This window comes from Ascaphus truei, chromosome 4 (genome assembly GCF_040206685.1).
Source record: "Ascaphus truei isolate aAscTru1 chromosome 4, aAscTru1.hap1, whole genome shotgun sequence".
Classification (NCBI taxonomy): domain Eukaryota; kingdom Metazoa; phylum Chordata; class Amphibia; order Anura; family Ascaphidae; genus Ascaphus; species Ascaphus truei.
The window spans coordinates 157,233,230-157,255,652 of NC_134486.1; the positions used below are offsets into that span (position 1 = coordinate 157,233,230).

The following is a 22,423-nucleotide window of genomic DNA, read 5'->3' on the forward strand; positions in this document are numbered from 1 at the left end:
GTGGATAGTAGATATGTGAGAGTAAAAGTAGTTTTGTTTAGAAAGGATTTGGGCAGAATTACAGGCAAAGAGAATTAATTTGCGGTGCATAAATCAGCTTTAGAGAGTGATTTCCTCCATTGACATTTAGTGAGGGAACAGAGACGACAGAACATAATATTAAGCAAGTAACCATCACAATGTGAAGCAGAGCTGGACAACCGCTCAGAGACCAAAGAATGAGGTCAAAGAGGAAATAAGAGGAAGCTGGAGTATTAGGGTTATCAATAGGAATATTAAAGTCTGCTAGAATGAGTGAGGAAGTCAGGAATGAGCAGGTGTGGAAGCCAGGCAACAAAATTGTCTGCAATACGGAGAGACAGGGGAGTATTTTTTTCAAATGAGGGTAACGAGAGGGAAGGACAAGGGGGTATTACTTGGAAAGTGCATCAATGAGAGAGAAGAAGGCCTCCTCCACCATGTCTGCTCCCTGGTCAGGGGTATGACTAAAGGAAAGGCCACTGTAAGACAGTGCAGCAGGTGAGATAGTAACAGGTGGCGTTAGCCAAGTTTCAGTAATGTCTATTAGGCTGAACGAGTACGGTATATACACATATAAATACAGGCATACCCCGTTTTACGTACACCCGCTTTACGTACACTCGCAAGTACGTACATTTATTTTTAGTTACACCATACCCCTTTGTACGTACGCATGCTTCGTGAGTACGGACACCAGGGGGCGGCGTGCGTGCGTGCGCACCTCTCATCAATACTGCAACCTCCTTCATTGTGGTCCCTAACTGAGTGGGAGTGCAGGTAAGGGGTAAGGGGGAACGGGGCCAGATGGCAGGGGGAACGGGGAGATCGGGCGCACCATCAATCAGCTGCTATAGCAGTGATTCCGCCCGCACTGCAGCTCCTGGCTTTTCTCCCTCCGCTCTCCTCCTCCCTCCTCCCTCCTCCCTCCTCAGAGCTCGCTCTAGCCTGCTGCTGCTGTAGAATGGAACTTTGCATGTGAGTTACAGGCTACGGGGAGGAGGAGGAGGTGCTCTTCTACTGCATTCTGTGCTTGTGTGTGTGTCTGTCTGTGTGTGTGTGTTTCTGTGTCTGTGTGTGTGTGTTTCTGTGTCTGTCTGTGTGTGTTTCTGTGTCTGTCTGTGTGTGTGTGTGTGTGTGTGTGTGTCTGTGTGTGTGTGTGTCTGTCTGAGTGTGTGTGTCTGTCTGAGTGTGTGTGTGTGTGTGTCTGAGTGTGTGTGTCTGCCTGAGTGTCTGAGTGTGTCTATCTGAGTGTGTGTGTGTCTATCTGAGTGTATGTGTGTCTGAGTGTGTGTGTGTCTATCTGAGTGTGTGTGTCTGTCTGAGTGTGTGTGTGTCTGTCTGAGTGTGTGTGTGTCTGTCTGAGTGTGTGTGTGTCTGTCTGAGTGTGTGTGTGTCTGTCTGAGTGTGTGTGTGTCTGTCTGAGTGTGTGTGTGTGTCTGTCTGAGTGTGTGTGTGTGTGTGTGTCTGAGTGTGTGTGTGTGTGTGTGTCTGAGTGTGTGTGTGTGTGTGTGTGTCTGAGTGTGTGTGTGTGTGTGTGTCTGAGTGTGTGTGTGTGTGTGTGTGTGTGTGTGTCTGTCTGCGTGTGTGTGTCTGTCTGCGTGTGTGTGTCTGTCTGCGTGTGTGTGTCTGTCTGCGTGTGTGTGTCTGCGCGTGTCTGCGCGTGTGTCTGCGCGTGTGTCTGCGCGTGTGTCTGCGCGTGTGTCTGCGCGTGTGTCTGCACGTGTGTCTGCACGTGTGTCTGCACGTGTGTCTGTGTCTGAGTGCGTGCGTGTGTCTGTGTCGGAGTGCACGTGCGTGCGTGACAGAGTGCGTGCGTGACTAAGTGCGTGTGCATGCGTGACTGAGTGAGAGTGCGTGAGAGATTGTGTGACTGAGGGAGTGCGTGAGAGATTGTGTGACTGAGGGAGTGCGTGAGAGATTGTGTGACTGAGGGAGTGCGTGAGAGATTGTGTGACTGAGGGAGTGCGTGAGAGATTGTGTGACTGAGGGAGTGCGTGAGAGATTGTGTGACTGAGGGAGTGCGTGAGAGATTGTGTGACTGAGGGAGTGCGTGAGAGATTGTGTGACTGAGGGAGTGCGTGAGAGATTGTGTGACTGAGGGAGTGCGTGAGAGATTGTGTGACAGAGGGAGTGTGTGCGTGACTGAGGGAGTGCGTGCAAGCCAAGCTGATCAAGGACCTGAGTAAGGCCGTGCGTATAGTGCCGGCGATGCCACCCAAAAACAAACACATTGCTGCCGCCGCCGCGTGCGCTTATAGTAAGCGCGAGAGCGGCAATGCGACGGAGCAGACTTTGGAAGCCGGGAATATTTGATTTTTAAGGGCTGTCACCTCATGTGACAGCCCCTGAACAAATCAAATGCCCGGGAGCATATAACTTTCGCTAGCTATGATGGGTGATGTCGCCGGTCGCGGGCACTATACGCACGGCCTAAGGAAGCACAGCATTGTAAAACACTGTACAGTACTGTACAGTATTGTACTGTACTGTTTTCACCAAAGTCACAAAAAATAAGTCCCAAAAATATATCAGTCAGTCAAATAAATGCACCTCACCTTCATGCCCTTTCAGTAAAAATACTGTACAGTAGAAGATATGCCCTCTCCTTCATCCTTCCTACATATTTTTAAAATAATTTTCCATTCATCCATGTTGTATCTGTCAGCACATAAGAAAAATCAGCTGACATTAAAGATTTTATTTCAATAAAGCCTACTGTATTTATTTTGGTTACAAATGCATTATTTACATCAGTTATGCACATATATGATGTTTGCAGTACAGTACATGCATTGTAAAGTGGAAAAAAGGTAGTGCTTCACTATAAGTACATTTTCACTTTACATACATGCTCCGGTCCCATTGCGTATATTAAAGCGGGGTATGCCTGTACACACATGCACAGACACACAGTTTGTGAGAGACATAAACAATGAGCAATATTTACCAAGCGGTGCTAAGCTGCAAGGCTTACAGTAACCTAGTAATTATGGCCCATTAAGTATTGAAAGACCAGATACATTTTGTTTCTTACCTTTCCTTTGGCGTGAGGAATACCCAAAGGACACTGATGTACACCGCCTAGTAGAGCAGCCATTGCAAAGCTGTAACCGCTTCAGGGGAATTCTTCAAGTTGTTTAGTCTTTCTACACACCTGTCCAGCAGCGGTGTAAGCTGAAAGGGTAGTGCCACAGCAACACAGCGCAGGCACCATGCAGCTGCGAGTCTGGCTGCCATGCTGGGGTGAAGGAGGACAGACGTCACTGTGTCCAAAAGTCCTAAATACAAACGGCAAAAGGTTGAAACACTTCATAGCAGTGCAAAGGGGAAACACGAAGACAAACTGCACTCACATGGTAGTTTCAGCTTTATGTGCTAAGCAGTTTTCTTGATTTGGCTTGTTTTAAAAATAGCCTTTGGGGCAACGCAGGTGTAGGCTGAAGAGGTTCAACATAGAGGGGTGTTAGGCCAAATAACAGGTGGATTCTCATATTTCTTCATATCCTCTTAAGGACTTTAGCATGTGAGAACGTATTTAAGTTTTCTGTTTTTATCCCATTATTTTCTGAAACGGTCTTTGAAACGCTTTTTCTTTAAACAATCACTATATATATATATATATATATATATATATATATATATATATATAAAACAAAAGAAACAGCGCACAATCCTAGGGCATTACCAGAAAAATTGGATTTATTATAAAAAGTAGGGGGGAAGACAATGCCCACTTACAAGATGGATTAAATAGAAATCACATAAAGGTTTCTTTATAACTGTGTGGTGGTACGGCTTTAAATGCCCACCGCCAGCTGAGGGAACCACCGGATTGTAGCCCGAGACAACATCTGCCTCTCGGGCTACGACACACACACACACACACACACACACACGCACGCACACACGCATGCACGTGTAACCTTTCCACTCCAAAATGTTGTCCGATATGGAGAACTGGTTGAAGGGTCCCTGTGTGTACAGGTCAACGTAAGAGCAGAATGCACAATAAAAATATTCATTACTATTACTGTACTAAATTAAACTGATGCCAGGGAAACCACAATGCAGGTTTCAATCACTAAATGAATGGTAAAAGCAATTATTTGGAGATGTGGTGCAGGCTTGGGAGACGAAGCAAAACAAAAACACACACCTCAAAAATGACTAGTTTAGAAGCCTGCTTCCATTATTTAGACTTTTAAGGATATTTTAGCAAAGAATTACAATGTACGTCTTGCTTTCTAATACATCCACACTATTACTGCCCTCACTTACAGAACAGGTACCTTGAGTAAAGTTCGGTAGTAGAATTCAGAGTTGATAATGGTATTATAGAACTCCAGGGTTATCACTTTGTAGGATGTATTAACCATCTCTTAACATTTGAGAATTCATGTATGTGCAGCCATGTAAGTTTTTCATGGCAGGGACTACCCAATCACATTGTTTTCAAAATGATTTATTGTTGACACTGTTACTAGCCAAAGTTGTATTTTTCATTTCCAAAAATGCTAAAAAATAAAACTCTGCTTCATTGTTGTACAGAAGTAGAAAATAATACACACAAGATGTTAATGGCTATTTTTTACTTTCTAGGCTATGTACGGCTGCTTATAGGTTTATACATATTGCAGAACAAACCTGTGTAACGCCAACTCTCACTTCTCGACTGATTGATCCTCCGCCTTTCAACATTTCTCCTCCACTCTTAAGGAATCCGGAGCCTCCCCGCAGAAATCCTGTGGCCATAAGTTCCAACACCTCCTCTAACGTGGCCCTCTTAACATTCTGTCGCATGACTTTAGTGAATAAGATAAAAAGTAAAACAAAACAAATTAAAAAAGTTCCAACACCTCCTCTAACGTGGCCCTCTTAACATTCTGTCGCATGACTTTAGTGAATAAAATAAAAAGTAAAACAAAACAAATTAAAAAAAAAAATCTAACTTGAAATGTACAGGTCATTGACGATGGCATTAGGAATGGAGCTCTTGTAGAGAAATAGAGATGTGCAAGGACAGCTGTCTAGGGATTTACACTAATAGTGTCTTCATCCCTCATTGGACTCTGGCTTTACTGCTGGGTTTCCTAATCCAAGAAGAAGTTTGATGCTTTGTTATTAAGCCGCACATGGCAAGACTCTACAATAATGAATTTCTGAGAGATTTCTCCTTGACCACTGGAATTTTACTAGAAGTACTTTGCTGGTTACTGACTGGGGATTTTGGTTATTCCCACCCACCTTCTGTACGAGTCCTAATGAATGCAACCGAGCTGCTGTAAACCTACCTGTTGCTTGCTTTGGCATTAATGCCGTGGCCATAACCGTTCCCAAGAGTTTAGAAACTGCGACTCTCACTCCATAGTTGGAGCCTTCTAAGGCCTTAAAACAAAGTGTTGCTACGTTCTCCAGCTCGGCTGTCCACATGAAAACGGCCTCGGTCTGCAGCTCCAGCAGGCACTGCGAAAAAAAAACATTACTTAAGTAATAATCTCCGAAGAACAGGGCATTACTGGCCAATAATTCCCTGGCTGGAAGAGTTGAAGGCCCGAGGCGCAGCCAAGGGACTTTAACCCAGACAGGGCATTATTGGCCAGTAATACCATGTTCTGAGGGGATTATTACTATTATAGGCTAAATGTAGGCTAATTATGTTTTCTTTACATTTTTCATAAAAAAAGATAGGACACTTTTGTAGTCATATTGATTTTTATCAGCATGATCATCTACATTCTTATGTTTTTACTGCAAGTTTATTAAAAGAAAATTGTACATACACACAACCACCCTTTATAAATACACACACACACACACACACACACACACACACACACACACACACACACACACACACACACACACACACACACAGCAGCCCCCCCTATACACACAAACACACTCTGCAACCCCCCTCTATACGGAAACACACTCTGCAGTCCCCCCTCCTGTACACCCACAAACACACACAGCAATGCCCCCTGTAAACCCACAAAACTGCAGAGACACACACACATACCAAAACACACTCAACTCGTATTAACTCAATACGGCATAAACTGCAATACTAGGCAAGCTCCACAGGCAGCGAAAGGGTTACATTTAAAATGTTGAGCATTTCTATATAGCCACTTCATAAATCTGTTCCTGATCAACCCCATCCATAGAGGAGGAGCATAAATAAGTCTCAAATACCTTTTTTGTGCTCAAATTCAGTTTTAATGATCAGTACACTTAAGCCTTAAAGAATTTTACTGAGTTTTTAATGAAAAAAAAAAAAGGCACCTTTACAACAAATGTGAAAATTGAATATTCTCTAAAAGTAAAGTAGTAGAAGACTATGAGGCTTATTTGATAAGCTCCAAAGCACACCGATGTTGAAGTCTCTGGCATATATGGTTTAGTACTAAATTAAAAAATCTAACCCACGTGAATAATTGCGATAGGTATAATATCTGACATACTGTTGAACAATTATATCCAATAGTGTCTTTAGTATGTTGGTTCTTTCTTCAGAAATTACGAAGATACCTCTCAGATCTTAAGCTTAAATGCAACAATATGCAGGTAGTCTTTGTTATCCAACGTTTCTCTTTTGCAACAAATGGAATATCCAACGCTTTACAATGCAACCCTAAGGGCCGGTTTTTTAAGCCAGAATGCGTTATCCGATGCCTGAATGCGTTATCCAACGCTCACCGCCACTGATTAACATGGGACTCACTTTACAACGGTTTTACAATCCAACGCTACTTCCAGAACGGATTCCGTTGGATAACCGAGGACTGCCTGTACATGTATAATTACTTTCGTTCTACAATTGCTATTTAAATCTGAATAAAATACTGCTTTTTCACCAGCACAAAATGGTCATTTGCTACAAATTTGAGATAAAGCTACAAGTATCATCAGAAAATCATAAAAAGATTGACTACCCATTTGGAAGTTCATTAGTTATGTTATCAAGCAAACACAATAATATCCATTTAGTATTGCTTTGCATGATTGTCTACACCAGTGATTTTCAACCAGGGTTTCGTGGAACCCCGGGGTTCGCGAGCACCCCTCAGGGGTTCCACAGCCGCCATGGGGGGGGGGGAGAGCTGGGAGAACTCTCCTATGCTGTCCCAGGGCCCCGCGGCGGAACCCCCACATAGCAAGGACCCGGCGGCTACGGAGCTCAGCAGCAGCCACACGGTCACTGCTATCCTTCCTCTCCCTGCGTCGGAAGTCGTGTCAACTTCCTGCTGACAGGGGGGAGAGGAAGGATCAGGCAAGAGCACGCAGCTCCCTCAAAGAGAGAGAGAGAGGGGTGTGTCAGTCTCTGTGTGTCAGTGTTAGAGCATGTGTCAAAGAGTGTGTGTGTGTAAGCGAGAGAGGGAGTGTGTGTGTGTGTGTATGCGAGTGGGGGAGTGTGTGTGTAAGCGAGTGGGGAATGTTAGCGAGTTGCAGAGTGTGTGTGTTTGTATAAGCAAGTGGGGGAGTGTGTGTCAGCGAGTGGGGGGAGTGTGTGTGTGTAAGCGAGTGGGGGAGTGTGTGTGTAAGCGAATGGGGGAGTGTGTGTGTAAGCGAATGGGGGAATGTGTGTGTAAGCACATGGGGGAGTGTGTGTGTGTAAGCGAGTGGGGGAGTGTGTGTGTAAGCGAGTGGGGGAGTGTGTGTGTGTGTGTGTGTGTAAGCGAGTGGGGGAGTGTGTGTGTGTGTGTGTGTGTAAGCGAGTGGGGGAGTTTGTGGGTGTATGCGAGTAGGGAAGTGTGTGTGTGTGTGTGTATGAGAGTGGGGGAGTATGTGGGTGTATGCGAGTGGGGGAGTATGTGGGTGTATGCGAGTGGGGGAGTATGTGGTTGTATAAGCGAGTGGGGGAGTGTGTGTAATGGGGGAGTGTGTGTGTAAGCGAGTTGGGGAGTGTGTGTGTGTAAGCGAGCGGGGGAGTGTGTGTGTGTAAGCGATTGGGGGAGTGTGTGTGTGTGTGTGTGTGTGTAAGCGAGTGGGGGAGTGTGTATAAGCGAAGTTGGGGAGTGTGTGTGTGTAAGCGAGTTGTGGAGTGTGTGTGTGTGTAAGAGAGTGGGGTGTGTGTGTAAGCAAGTGGGGGAATGTGTGTAAGCAAGTGGGGGAGTGTGTGTGTAAGCAAGTGGGGGAGTGTGTGTGTAAGAGTAGGGGAGTGTAGGTGTGTGTATAAGCGAGTGGGGGAGTGTGTGTATAAGAGAGAGGGTGAGTGTGTGTGTATGCAAGTGAAGGAATGTGTGTGAGCGACTGGGGGAGTGGGTGTGTGAGCAAGTGGGGGAGTGAGTGTGTGAGCAAGCGAGTGAGGAATGTTAGCGAGTTGCGGAGTGTGTGTGTTTGTGTAAGCGAGTGGGGGAGTGTGTGCCAGCGAGTGGGGGGAGTGTGCGTGTATGTGTAAGCGAGTGGGTGAGTGTGTGTGTGTAAGCGAGTGGGGGAGTGTGTGTGTGTAAGCAAATGGGGGAGTTTGTGGGTGTGTAAGCGAGTGGGGGAGTGTGTGGGTGTGTAAGCGAGTGGGGGAGTGTGTGGGTGTATAAGCGAGTGGGGGAGTATGTGGGTGTATAAGCGAGTGGGGGAGTATGTGGGTGTATAAGCGAGTGGGGGAGTATGTGGGTGTGTAAGCGAGTGGGGGAGTGTGTGGGTGTGTAAGCGAGTGGGGGAGTGTGTGGGTGTATAAGCGAGTGGGGGAGTATGTGGGTGTATAAGCGAGTGGGGGAGTATGTGGGTGTATAAGCGAGTGGGGGAGTATGTGGGTGTGTAAGCGAGTGGGGGAGTGTGTGGGTGTGTAAGCGAGTGGGGGAGTGTGTGGGTGTATAAGCGAGTGGGGGAGTATGTGGGTGTATAAGCGAGTGGGGGAGTATGTGAGTGTATAAGCGAGTGGGGGAGTATGTGGGTGTATAAGCGAGTGGGGGAGTATGTGGGTGTATAAGCGAGTGGGGGAGTATGTGGGTGTATAAGCAAGTGGGGGAGTATGTGGGTGTATAAGCGAGTGGGGGAGTGTGTGTGTGTGTGTAAGCGAGTGGAGGAGTGTGTGTAAGCGAATGGGGGAGTGTGTGTGTGTAAGCGAGTTGGGGAGTGTGTGTAAGCGAGTTGGGGAGTGTGTGTGTAAGCAAGTTCCACAGCCGCCATGGGGGGGGGGGGAGAGCTGGGAGAACTCTCCTATGCTGTCCCAGGGCCCCGCGGCGGAACCCCCACATAGCAAGGACCCGGCGGCTACGGAGCTCAGCAGCAGCCACACGGTCACTGCTATCCTTCCTCTCCCTGCGTCGGAAGTCGTGTCAACTTCCTGCTGACAGGGGGGAGAGGAAGGATCAGGCAAGAGCACGCAGCTCCCTCAAAGAGAGAGAGAGAGGGGTGTGTCAGTCTCTGTGTGTCACTGTTAGAGCATGTGTCAAAGAGTGTATGTGTGTGTGTGTGTAAGCGAGAGGGGGAGAGTGTGTGTATGCGAGTGGGGGAGTGTGTGTGAGCGAGTGGGTGTGTGTGTGTATGTGAGCAAGTGGGGGAGTGTGTGAGCGAGTGGGGGTGTGTGTGTATGTGAGCAAGTGGGGGAGTGTGTGTGTGAGCGAGTGGGGGAGTGTGCGTGTGTGTGTAAGCAAGTGGGGGGTGTGAGTATAAGAGAGAGGGGGAGTGTGTGTGTATGCAAGTGGAGGAATGTGTGTAAGCGAGTGGGGAATGTTTCGAGCTGCGGAGTGTGTGTAAGCGAGTGGGGGAGTGTGTGTGTATGCGAGTGGGGGAGTGTGTGTGTAAGCGAGAGGGGGAGTGTGTGTGTATGCGAGTGGGGGAGTGTGTGTGTGGGAGTGTGTGTGTAAGCGAGAGGGGGAGTGTGTGTGTTTGTGTGTGTAAGAGAGTGGGGGTTTGTGTAAGCAAGTGGGGGAGTGTGTGTGTAAGCAAGTGGGGGAGTGTGTGCGTAAGCGAGTGGGGGAGTGTGTGCGTAAGCGAGTGGAGGAGTGTGTGCGTAAGCGAGTGGGGGAGTTTGTGCGTAAGCGAGTGGGGGACTTTGTGCGTAAGCGAGTGGGGGAGTTTGTGCGTAAGCGAGTGGGGGAGTTTGTGCGTAAGCGAGTGGGGGAGTTTGTGCGTAAGCGAGTGGGGGAGTTTGTGCGTAAGCGAGTGGGGGAGTTTGTGCGTAAGCGAGTGGGGGAGTTTGTGCGTAAGCGAGTGGGGGAGTTTGTGCGTAAGCGAGTGGGGGAGTTTGTGCGTAAGCGAGTGGGGGAGTTTGTGCGTAAGCGAGAGGGGGAGTTTGTGTGTAAGCGAGAGGGGGAGTTTGTGTGTAAGCGAGAGGGGGAGTTTGTGTGTAAGCGAGAGGGGGAGTTTGTGTGTAAGCGAGAGGGGGAGTTTGTGTGTAAGCGAGAGGGGGAGTTTGTGTGTAAGCGAGTGGGGGAGTGAATGTGTAAGCGAGTGGGGGAGTGTATGTGTAAGCGAGTGGGGGAGTGTATGTGTAAGCGAGTGGGGGAGTGTATGTGTAAGCGAGTGGGGGAGTGTGTGTATGCGAGTGGGGAAGTGTGTGTGTAAGCGAGTGGGGGAGTGTGTGTGTGTGTATGCGAGTGGGGGAGTGTGTGGGTGTATGCGAGTGGGGGAGTGTGTGTATTGTATTGTATGTCTTTATTTATATAGCGCCATTAATGTACATAGCGCTTCACAGTAGTAATACATGTGGTAATCGAATAAATAACAGATAATATAAATAACAGATCATGGGAATAAGTGCTTTAGACAAACATAACATTAAGGAAGAGGAGTCCCTGCCCCGAGGAGCTTACAATCTAATTGGTAGGTAGGGAGAACGTACAGAGACAGTAGGAGGGAGTTCTGGTAAGTGCGTCTGCAGGGTGCCAAGCTTTATGTATCATGTGTTCAGAATGTTCACAGTGCTATTCGTATGCTTCTTTAAGCAAGTGTGTCTTAAGGTGGGTCTTAAAGGTGGATAGAGAGGGTGCTAGTCGGGTACTGAGGGGAAGGGCATTCCAGAGGTGTGGGGCAGTCAGTGAAAAATGTTTAAGGCGGGAGAGGGCTTTAGATAAAAAGGGGGTAGAAAGAAGACATCCTTGAGCAGAACGCAAGAGTCGGGGTGGTGCATAGCGAGAAATTAGGGCTGAGATGTAAGGAGGGGCAGAAGAGTGTAAAGCTTTAAACGTGAGGAGAAGAATGGAGTGTGAGATGCGGGATTTGATTGGAAGCCAGGAGAGGGATTTCAGGAGGGGAGATGCTGAGACAGATCTAGGAAAGAGTAGAGTGATTCTGGCAGCAGCATTTAGGATAGATTGTAGGGGAGACAGGTGAGAGGCAGGAAGGCCGGACAGCAGGAGGTTACAGTAATCAAGACGGGAGAGAATGAGGGCCTGAGTCAGAGTTTTAGCTGTCGAGCAACAGAGGACGAGAGGGGGAGTTTGTGTGTGTGTGTAAGCGAGTGGGGGAGTGTGTGTATGCGAGTGGGGGAGTGTGTGTGTAAGCGAGTGGGGGTGTGTGTGTGTGTGTGTATATGTAAGCGAATGGGGGAGTGTGTGTATATGTAAGCGAATGGGGGAGTGTGTGTGTGTAAGCAAGTGGGGGAATGTGTGTGTGTAAGCAAGTGAGGGAATGTGTGTGTGTGTGTGTGTGTAAGCAAATGGGGGAATGTGTGTGTGTGTGTAAGCAAGTGGGGGAATGTGTGTGTGTGTAAGCAAGTGGGGGAATGTGTGTGTGTGTGTAAGCAAGTGGGGGAATGTGTGTGTGTGTGTAAGCAAGTGGGGGAATGTGTGTGTAAGCAAGTGGGGGAATGTGTGTGTAAGCAAGTGGGGGAATGTGTGTGTAAGCAAGTGGGGGAATGTGTGTGTAAGCAAGTGGGGGAATGTGTGTGTAAGCAAGTAGGGGAATGTGTGTGTAAGCGTGGGGGAGTGTGTGTAAGAGTGGGGGAGTGTGTGTGTGTAAGAGAGTGGTGGACTGAGTGTGTAAGAGTAAGAGAGTGGTGGACTGTGTGTGTAAGAGTAAGAGAGTGGGGGAGTTTGTGTGTGTGTGTAAGCGAGAGGGGGAGTTTGTGTGTGTGTGTGTAAGCGAGAGGGGGAGTTTGTGTGTGTGTAAGCGAGAGGGGGAGTTTGTGTGTGTGTAAGCGAGAGGGGGAGTTTGTGTTGTGTGTGTAAGCGAGAGGGGGAGTTTGTGTTGTGTGTGTAAGCGAGAGGGGGAGTTTGTGTGTGTGTAAGCGAGAGGGGGAGTTTGTGTGTGTGTAAGCGAGAGGGGGAGTTTGTGTGTGTGTAAGCGCGAGGGGGAGTTTGTGTGTGTGTAAGCGAGAGGGGGAGTTTGTGTGTGTGTAAGAGAGAGGGGGAGTTGTGTGTGTGTAAGCGAGAGGAGGAGTTTGTGTGTAAGCGAGAGGGGGAGTGTATGTGTAAGCGAGTGGGGGAGTGTGTGTAAGCGAGTGGGGGAGTGTATGTGTGTGCAAGAGGGGTAGAGTGAGGGGGGAGGGGAGAGTGTGTGGCGGAGGAAAGAGACAGGGGTAAGGGGGTGGGGGAGAGAGACGGGAGCGACGAGAGAATGGGGGCGAGGGTTGGGGTTCTTCAGAATTTCAAAATCGAATTCTGGGGTTCCCCAACCAAAAAAAGGTTTAAAACCACTGGTCTACACAGTATATTATTTGTTTTGTAGCTTCATGCAGTTCTTATTCACATTACACAGTGGTTACTCACCTTGGCTACAGCACATCATACAGCCATGGACCTGTCAGTCAGAAGGGAACGAGCGTTCTTGTAGATGTCTCTGTGGCTGGAAGATGCAGCCCCTCCGAGACCGCCAAGGACCTTCTGCAAACTCATTAGGATTTCACTGCGACCCTGCGACTTAAACGGCACAAGAGAACAGTCACAATACCAGATAACGTAGGACAACTTAAGCTTTATACAGTTGCATTCGCCCTTCTGTCTAAAAGGAAGTAAAGATAGATAATTGCAGCGACTATAAATCATAAATAAAAAAATTAAAAAGAAAATAAATTTAAATTAATTAAATTAAATAAAAGAAAATAGCTACTTTATACCAACCTGAATATAGCAAATTTATGTGGAACTCTATTTTGATGTTATTTTCAGTGTATGTATGTATGTATGTATGTATGTATGTATGTACCGTGTATGTGTTTCACTAGATGTGCTAAAACTGAGCTTTGTCTGTGTTTTATGTTCTGTCTCTGGTTTTAAATATATATTGCCATGCTCAGTAGCACTCCTCTGTGACACTCATATGCTTATATATATGGTGTGGTTATTTTGGGGGTTCAATAGGAGCTTGTTAGGTGTCCAGTATATATATATATAAGAACAAACAATACCAAGCTTCTTAGAGCTTGCATTTTTTTCTATTATGTTCTGTTGGAAAGCATCTCAATCACTTTATCTTAAGGGAACTTGGATTTGACCTTCTTTCTATCTTTCTAGGGTATATATACACATTACAGCATAGCAGCAAAAAGGAGACAGCACTCAGGTGAATGAAAATGAATGTATTAAATACAGCACATAACTTGGAGTATAACTTGGAGTTATGTGCTGTATTTAATACATTCATTTTTCATTCACCTGAGTGCCGTCTCCTTTTTGCTGCTATGCGGTAATGTATACTTTTATTATTTATATGGGACATGCACCTATTCATTATTGAATTTCTATTGGAGTGCCAGTGATTTTTTATCACATATACATACATACATACATACATACATACATATATATTTTACATTGAAAACCGCATGCAGTCGAGTTGATCATAGTTTAGTCGCACCATCCTGGAGACACCTTCACTAGACTGATGATTTCCAGAGGTTAGATATGTTTCAGATCACTGCTTAACCAATAACGGAGTGTGATGGCATCTTTGGAAAGATGACTATGAGCACATGACTGTTCCGCGTACTCCAGCTACATCAGAGGTACTTGTAAAAAGCCAAAAACAGCTGTTACGATATGACTGCTCTTGAGAAATGTCCTAAGGGAGGACCGAAATGTTGAAAGCTTCATAAATAAATTGTATTATTCATGCATCGAGACCCGTCACCCTGCTTATATGATTTTGTGTTCAATTTTCATTAACTTCTTCTTACCAAGGCTCTAGAGCAGGAGTGGCCAACTTCAATACTCAATGTTCACCAACAGGTCAGGTTTTCAGGCTATCCCAGCTTCATCACATCAGTGATCAATCAGTTGCTCCGTTAGAATGGCAGCCACCTGTGCTGAAGCAGGGATATCCTGAAAACCTGGCCTGTTGATGGCCATTGATGAATGGAGTTGGCCACCCGTGCTCTAGATATTCGTAGAAACTGGGATCATAAACTCGAGAAGTTTTTAGAAGGCCATCTAATTGTGCATCTTACCTCAGCACTTTTCAGTGACTTTAAGAGGTTATTCACGGTTTCAGGAAAGGAGCTTCCCAGTATCCTACCCATCTTCTCATAAAATGCTCCGACACAAGCAACAGCGGCCCTGAAAGAGGCAGAAGCTATCAGTACCCATTTCAAGTACATACATCAAAATAAGCGTTTAGAATAAGTGCTAATGTATGGTCCCGTGTGTGACCCGGATATATAGATACAGATAAAATATACACAGATGCTGGTGACCCTGATAGTACCTCAGCAGAACAGTTTTGTCTGTAATTAGCATTCAGTTATGCATTTGTTACAAATTGTTGCCAGAGAAGGACCGCGGCTGATTAAATAGTCTGCTTCAGTATGTACAAGACTATTAAAAAGAATATTAAACTAAATACCTTCCAGTCCAGTGTACCAGACTGGTTGCAATATGGATATGAGGGACCTTGTAATAACTGGCACATGCAAAGATAGATGGATAGCTTGTGCCTCAGTGTGGTATATATGTTGGAACCAGTCTCATGTCTGTCAATGATGTACCGGACAGACAGCTGTATATATAACCACAACTGATTGAATGGTTACTCTAAGAGAGTACACGGTGGAGTTAGTAGTGAGTGATCAGTGCACAGTATCTCAAACTCACATACTAAATATTTCCAGAGGTTGGTATACCTAGAAATAGTACTCAAATCTTAAGGGTAAACAAAATAAATGAAATAAAAAGGTCCTTAAAGGCGACGCAGGGTATTAAAAATGAACACTAAAGCTACTGTGTAGCTAGGGAAAAGAGGCTTCAAAGTGGGAGCCTTAGACACCCTAATGGGTTAAGTATACACAAGGTCTCCCACAAGGCGCACTAACAGTATCTAGTTAGTGCCATAGATAGCCTAAGCCTATATGGAAGCAGTGAAACAAATGTATAATACAAGCTAAACTGTAAGCTGCTTCTCAGGGTCCTCCGTGGAAACAGCACAAATAGTACAGTAGGGATAAGCAGGTATCTGGGTATATTGCTAATATGTCAGTAGGTGTTTAAAAAGATACCCGAAAACCAGTTGGTAATAGTGACCTATGTATAGGGTATGTATATATAAGTAGTGTCACCCAGGTTGCTCAGGGAAGTGGACACAGTTCAAAGGGTATCAGGCAATCAGACTTATCAGTTGACCTGAATATATACACTATTCCACATTTAATGTAATGGAGATCTATACAGGTCGCTGGGTATATACTGTGCATATGTGCAGTGTGGGTGCAGCGGATATGGTCTCCAATACACTCAAACATGTAAAAGTACCAAGATAGATAGTACCTGAGTGGATGAGACCAGAATGCGTTATGAACACTGCATCAATCGGATTATATCTACAGAGATTCCACCCGGCGTGGTGTATTCATGAACACCACAGAACGTTAGCTAGCCGGGTGGAGAGAAGTATATCTCATATAGCAGCAAGCCTAGATATAGCTCAGCCCTGTGAAGGCTGCCACGGGGCTACGCTAGACGCCACCGCACTGACACATGTGCTGACGTCACAGAGGAGTGGCCACCACCGACGGCCGTTTCGCGTCGCACTGACGCTTTCTCAAGGTGGCCCCACCTCTATGGTAGCCGAACGTTTAAATAGGCGAGCGTAGCCTTGGCAACAGTGGCGCTAAGTTAAGTATATGTGTTAGTAATAAAACATGTGTTTGTGTTGCTATTTATTTGTGTGAAAGTTCTGGCTGGCTTCCTGATAGAACCTGAGTAAATTCAGAACAGTAAGGCAGCAAATGAAGGGTTGCCGAGACGGATAAGCGAGTGATTGTATGCAATAGACACTAAATGGTAGAATGGAGGCATATACCATCAGGGGTAAATATGTTTACAAATATATCAATAAATCTATAAACATATGCCATCCAAGAGGCTCATGGTGATACGGAACAGAGAGATAGTACCTAGCTGTAAATGTGCCAGTACATAATGCTGGGATATGGAGTGGATACAGTATAGGCTATGGTGTATAAGGGGTGTTACAGCCCAAATGCTGGAGCCAAAGTGAATATCACACTTACACCCCATGGTTATCAGATCCTGGCAGTATGAGTACATATGGTCTTATCGTGATGTCAAAAGTGGCATAAGGTATAAAAAATATTCTAACCAATAAATGCGGCAAACATAAATCCCTTATTTAAACCCTGCGGATAGAGTTCCTAGGGTATAAATCCACTTTGCCTCGTTTTTGAGGAGTTCTCTGTCCCAGTCACCCCCTTCTGATTGTTTCTGGGAGTTGGTATATGCCCTTAAAACGTAAGTTGGAAATGTCACCTCCATGTGCAGTGTTAACGTGTTTGGCAAGTGGGGTGTCAGTTTTATTGCGTATGGTCCCTATGTGTTCTAGGACCCTACGTCTCAGCTGCCGACTTGTTTTCCCCACATATTTCTTGCCGCATGTGCACACTGCTTGGTAGATCACCCCAGTAGTTCTGCAGTTCACAAAATTCCGTATTTTAAAGGTTTTACTATCATCCCAATTACCAAAGGTTTTGGTGACCTGAACGTACTGACATGCACGGCACCCCTTGCACTTATAGTTACCCGGAGATCTTTTGTCTAGCCAAGTGCCTGAAGTGATGGGTTCAAGATGGCTATGGACTAGAAGATCCCTGATGTTAGTAGATCTTCTGCTGACCATAGTTGGTCTGGGTTTCAAGACTCCCCGTAGATCCGTGTCCTCTAAGAGAACATGCCAATGTTTGTTGACAATGTTAAAGATGGTTTTCCATTGTCTATTATAAGTGCCAATGAGGCGAATTGTTTTTTGCTCACGTGGTTTGGGTTTGGGATTCAGCAGAGATGCCCGGTGTGTATGCTTGGCTCTATTATAAGCCTTCCTAACGCTGTTCTTACTATAACCTCTCGAGAGCAAGCATTGGCACATAGATTGTGCTTGTGATTCAAATTCTTCATCATTCCAGCAATTTCTCTTAACTCTCAAATATTGGCCAGTTGGAATGCCATTTATGAGATTCTGAGGGTGATGACTATCAGCGTGGAGTAAACTATTAGTTGCGGTGGTTTTACGATGAATTGTAGTCTCAATTCTACCATTGGTTGCACAAGTTATTTTAAGATCTAGGAAGACTATGCTGTCAGGCCCTATATCGTAAGTGAGTCGAAGGTTAAGGGAATTACAGTTAAGTTTGTTGATGAAGTCAACAAACAGTGTACGAGGTCCCTTCCAGAGAATAATGATATCATCAATGTATCTTGCCCATAAAATAATATGGGTAGTGTAGATATCATTTTCTTCAGAGAACACTATTTCTGCCTCCCACCACCCCAGGTACAGGTTCGCATATGAGGGGGCACAAGTCGTCCCCATTGCAGTCCCCTGTACCTGGTGGTAGAGTTTGTTGTTAAACAGAAAGTAGTTCTTCGTCAGTACAAACCAAAGCAGTTGTTCAATGAATTTGTTATGGTTATTGTACAATAGGCCCCTGGTTTTCAGAAAGTACAGTGTGGCATTTATGCCATGTTCGTGTATGATGCTCGTATATAAGGCCTCAACGTCCATGCTAATGAGTGTTTCATTATCAACCACAATATCATCAATTCGTGTGAGAATATCTGTGGTATCTCTCAAATAGGACGGAAGTGCTACCACGAACGGTCTCAGTACTTTATCCAAATAGACACTTGCCTGTTCACTCAAGTTGTTAATCCCGGAGACAATTGGTCGTCCCGGTGGTGGCCTCGTAAGCTTGTGGATTTTTGGGAGGCTATAGAATGTGGCTATTTTAGGGACCTTATTGTACATGCCATTCAATTCACGCTTGTTGATCACTTTATCTGCTAAGCCTGTATTGAGGATGGTGAGTAATTCCTGATTGTACTGAATAGTTGGGTCCTTACTCAGGACCTCGTAGCAGGTTCGGTCGGATAGGAGCCTCAGGTTTTCTTTGATACAGTATTCTCCTCTCTACCCATAATCACAATGTTCCCCCCTTATCAGAGGATTTGATGACTATTGACGAGTTTGAACGTAGATCATCCAAGGCCTTTCTTTCCTGAGCACTAAGGTTACCAGTGTTGGTAGCATATCTAATATTTTCCAAGTTGGTAACCACCAACTTGGTAAATACCTCCACATTGGGACAAATTCCTAATGGAGGAATAAACGTGGCTCTGGGTTTGAGATCTGTGAATGGCCCCTCACCAATAGGTCTATTGGACTCTTCTTCAAGTGAGGCCAGGTTGAGAAGGTTCTCACGGTCAAGTTGGTCTAAGTCAGGTAGGCTTAGGTTCTTATTAATAAAGTCCTCTCTCCGTTTAAAGAACTTATGTAACAATAAATTACGCCCAAAAAGGTTAACGTCCTTCACCCATTCAAAGATGTTACGGTCGGATGAAGGGGAAAATGACAAGCCTTTTGAGAGAGCTTTCAAGTGGAATTCGTCAAGGGCTAATTGAGACAAGTTAATCACTTGACTATTCTCCTCCTGTGATGTTGTCAATACCTGCGCCTCCTTCTCGACCGCCTCCTCCCTCCTTGACCCCTGAAACCCCATTGGTCTCTGTCTTGAAGATCTACTCCTCTTACCCCTTCGTGTCTTGGATTTGGAAAAGGAATTACACTGTCTGTATCCTTGCCTAAAAAAGAGTTTTGCCCACCTTCAACTCCTGTATGTCTAAGTTCTAATTCGCCCTCATCGTTGGAAGTGTCCCAATCAGTGCTGGAATCATTGGGTGTGGGCCTGAATGTTTTTTTAGGGTTATCGTGTTTGAACACATACTCATCCACTCAGGTACTATCTATCTTGGTACTTTTACATGTTTGAGTGTATTGGAGACCATATACGCTGCACCCACAATGCACATATGCACAGTATATACCCAGCGACCTGTATAGATCTCCATTACATTAAATGTGGAATAGTGTATATATTCAGGTCAACTGATAAGTCTGATTGCCTGATACCCTTTGAACTGTGTCCACTTCCCTGAGCAACCTGGGTGACACTAATTATATATACACATACCCTATACATAGGTCACTATTACAATATACCCAGGTTACTATTAGCAATATACCCAGGTACCTGCTTATCCCTACTGTACTATTTGTGCTGTTTCCACAGAGGATCCTGAGAAGCAGCTTACAGTTTAGCTTGTATTATACATTTGTTTCACTGCTTCCACATAGGCTTAGGCTATCTATGGCACTAACTAGATACTGTTAGTGCGCCTTGTGGGAGACCTTGTGTATACTTAACCCATTAGGGTGTCTAAGGCTCCCACTTTGAAGCCTCTTTTCCCTAGCTACACAGTAGCTTTAGTGTTCATTTTTAATACCCTGCGTCGCCTTTAAGGACCTTTTTATTTCATTTATTTTGTTTACCCTTAAGATTTGAGTACTATTTCTAGGTATACCAACCTCTGGAAATATTTAGTATGTGAGTTTGAGATACTGTGCACTGATCACTCACTACTAACTCCACCGTGTACTCTCTTAGAGTAACCATTCAATCAGTTGTGGTTATATATACAGCTGTCTGTCCGGTACATCATTGACAGACATGAGACTGGTTCCAACATATATACCACACTGAGGCACAAGTGCCTCACCTATCTTTGCATGTGCCAGTTATTACAAGGTCCCTCATATCCATATTGCAACCAGTCTGGTACACTGGACTGGGAGGTATTTAGTTTAATATTCTTTTTAATAGTTTTGTGTGTCTATTCCTTCATTCATTTTACCCTTATATATTAATAAAGGTCATTTTATTCATTTAAGTTCATTACCACACGAGTGCTTGTTTAAAAGGGGTCCTTTCTTGCCTAGGCAAGCGTAGTTTTTGTTACCTGATTTCTTTACCCCTGGCACCGTCTCTTAGACAGTAGCTTGAGGTTACATCCCCTCTTCCCCCCATCCCATTTATTTTCAGTATGTACAAAACAGATGGTCACCCTACTGCAGCCTTCAAACTTACAGTTTAGTTGGTAGATAGGCAGCAGTGTCGTCTTTACTCTTGATCATTTCATTGCACTTGTCCAGGATTTGGAAGACAGTGAAAGTGTCTCCAATGCTGTAGAGTGTGGCAAGGTTCTTGGCTAATAGTTTGCGAGTGGGCGGTCCTGGGGAGCTGCTTATGAGACCGGTGACCTGTTCCACGAGCTTCTTCTGGTTGTCTTTGATGTCCGTCTGTGATAGGAATGTACTTTTATTTAGTTTACATCTCGTGTATGCAGCACAATACAAGAAGTTTGCAATCTACACATTAGTTCCTGAAACACAAAAAGGTCGAACAGCCTTGCCCACGGTCACAAGGAGCAGACCCACAGCTCACCAGTTTACTGAACAGTGCCTTAACCCTTCATTGCCAGAGAATAAGCAAAATATTGGTAAGTGAGAGATTCCATGTTCTAAATATACACATTGAATAAAGCATTGCCAAGCAATAAATCCCTTTCACTAAATTGGTATACATAAATTGAGAAACAAATGTCATGTGAAAGGCTTCGGGGACAATATTTAGCTTTGTCCATTAAGTGAAATGCAATCAATTGTGCTGCCTTGTTTGCAGTAAAAAAAAAGCAGTTAATGTATTTGTGCTAGTCATTGTGCCATCAAGAAATAAAATATGGGTGGTATTCAGCACTCCAAGCTGGATGACATTTAAAGGGTCAAGTCCTCAGTAGGAACCAAGTGTATTGATGGCAGTGACATGGTTAAGGGGTTACATCTGGGTGATCGATTACTTGAAACCACAATCTGACATCTATAAGTATTTATAAAGACATTTTTTTTACAGTTTGTTTGGAAACATGAGCTGCGACTCAGGAGGTGTTATATTGCCTCTAGTTACTACCTTCTGTGTTTATCACTGTTTCCAACATGCATTTGTCCACACAAAACTCTCCTCTTGCCCCTCTCCTTATCTTTGTTGGCTCTCTGATAAGGACAGTGAGGGCTATGGGTAAATTAAATACTTAATTGGAAAACTCACACTCATTCAGAACGCCTTAAGACATACAATTTGTAACTAACTTCAAATGCAACAAAAGTAGCCAGATCTTAGCTTTTAGCATTGTTACATGTATTTAAGGATGCAAATTTAAAATGGTTAAAAAGTGTTTTCAAAAACGATTGTGGTTGGTTACATGGGATTTAACTGTTTCCAAAGAGATAACACACATATAATGTATTAGAATGTTAGAAACAGAAGGAAATATAGAAGATACTAGCTGATATACCCGGCGTTGCCCAGGCGTGGAAGGGCAGGGGGCATGGAGTGGAAGGGCGGGGGGGGGGGGGAGGGGGTGTGGAAGGGTAGGGGGGGTGAGGGGCGTGGAAGGGCGGGGGGAGGGGCGTGGAAGGGCGGGGGAGGGGCCAAGGGGCGTGGAGGGCAAAGGTCAGGGGGGCAAAGGGCAGGGAGGGGCAGGGGGGCAAAGGGCAGGGAGGGGCGGCAATGGACAGGGGGGGCATCACAGCCACAGGCTGCACCCACTGACACAGGGAACTTCACAGCCACAGGCTGCACCTTGTCCCACACAGAGCTGCACCCACTACCAGGCTAAGGACAGACCCAGTCACGTCCTGTACAAAGGCCGTGGCACTTACACACCCCCTGCACACAGGCCGCGGGTGGCACTGACCTGCCGGTAGCCGCTGTCCGTGGGGTTGAAGTCGCTGCCCCTGGGCCGCAGGGAGAGCTGCAGGTGTGGGAACCCGTGCAGCCAGTACAGGAGGCGGGTCACAGTGCGGAGAGTGCGGGGAGAGGACACAGCGGCATCCCTGGGAGGAGGAGAGCGCGGGGGCGCGCAGCGCGTGCACACAATTGAAAGCCAAGGGGGGTGTCCCGGGTGCTCGATCCGCTCCCCCGCTGACTGTAGCGGCCCCGGGGGGGGGGGGGGGGGGTGGTGAAAGCGCGGGAAACAGGGAGACACGGGGAGAGGTGTGCGCATGGCATCCCGGGGAGGAGAGCGTGGGGCGCGCGGCGCGTGCTTGAGAGCTGTGGGGGGTGTCCCGGGAGCTCGCTCCGCTCCCCCGCTGACTGGTGGGGGGGGGGGGGGGGGGGGTA

The 22,423-nt window shown here is 45.9% G+C and overlaps 1 pseudogene; it reads right to left on the reverse strand.

The window, feature by feature from the left end:
- LOC142492336 (HEAT repeat-containing protein 5B-like) overlaps positions 1 to 22,423 on the reverse strand; it is a 42,397-nt pseudogene that overhangs the window by 15,009 nt on the left and 4,965 nt on the right.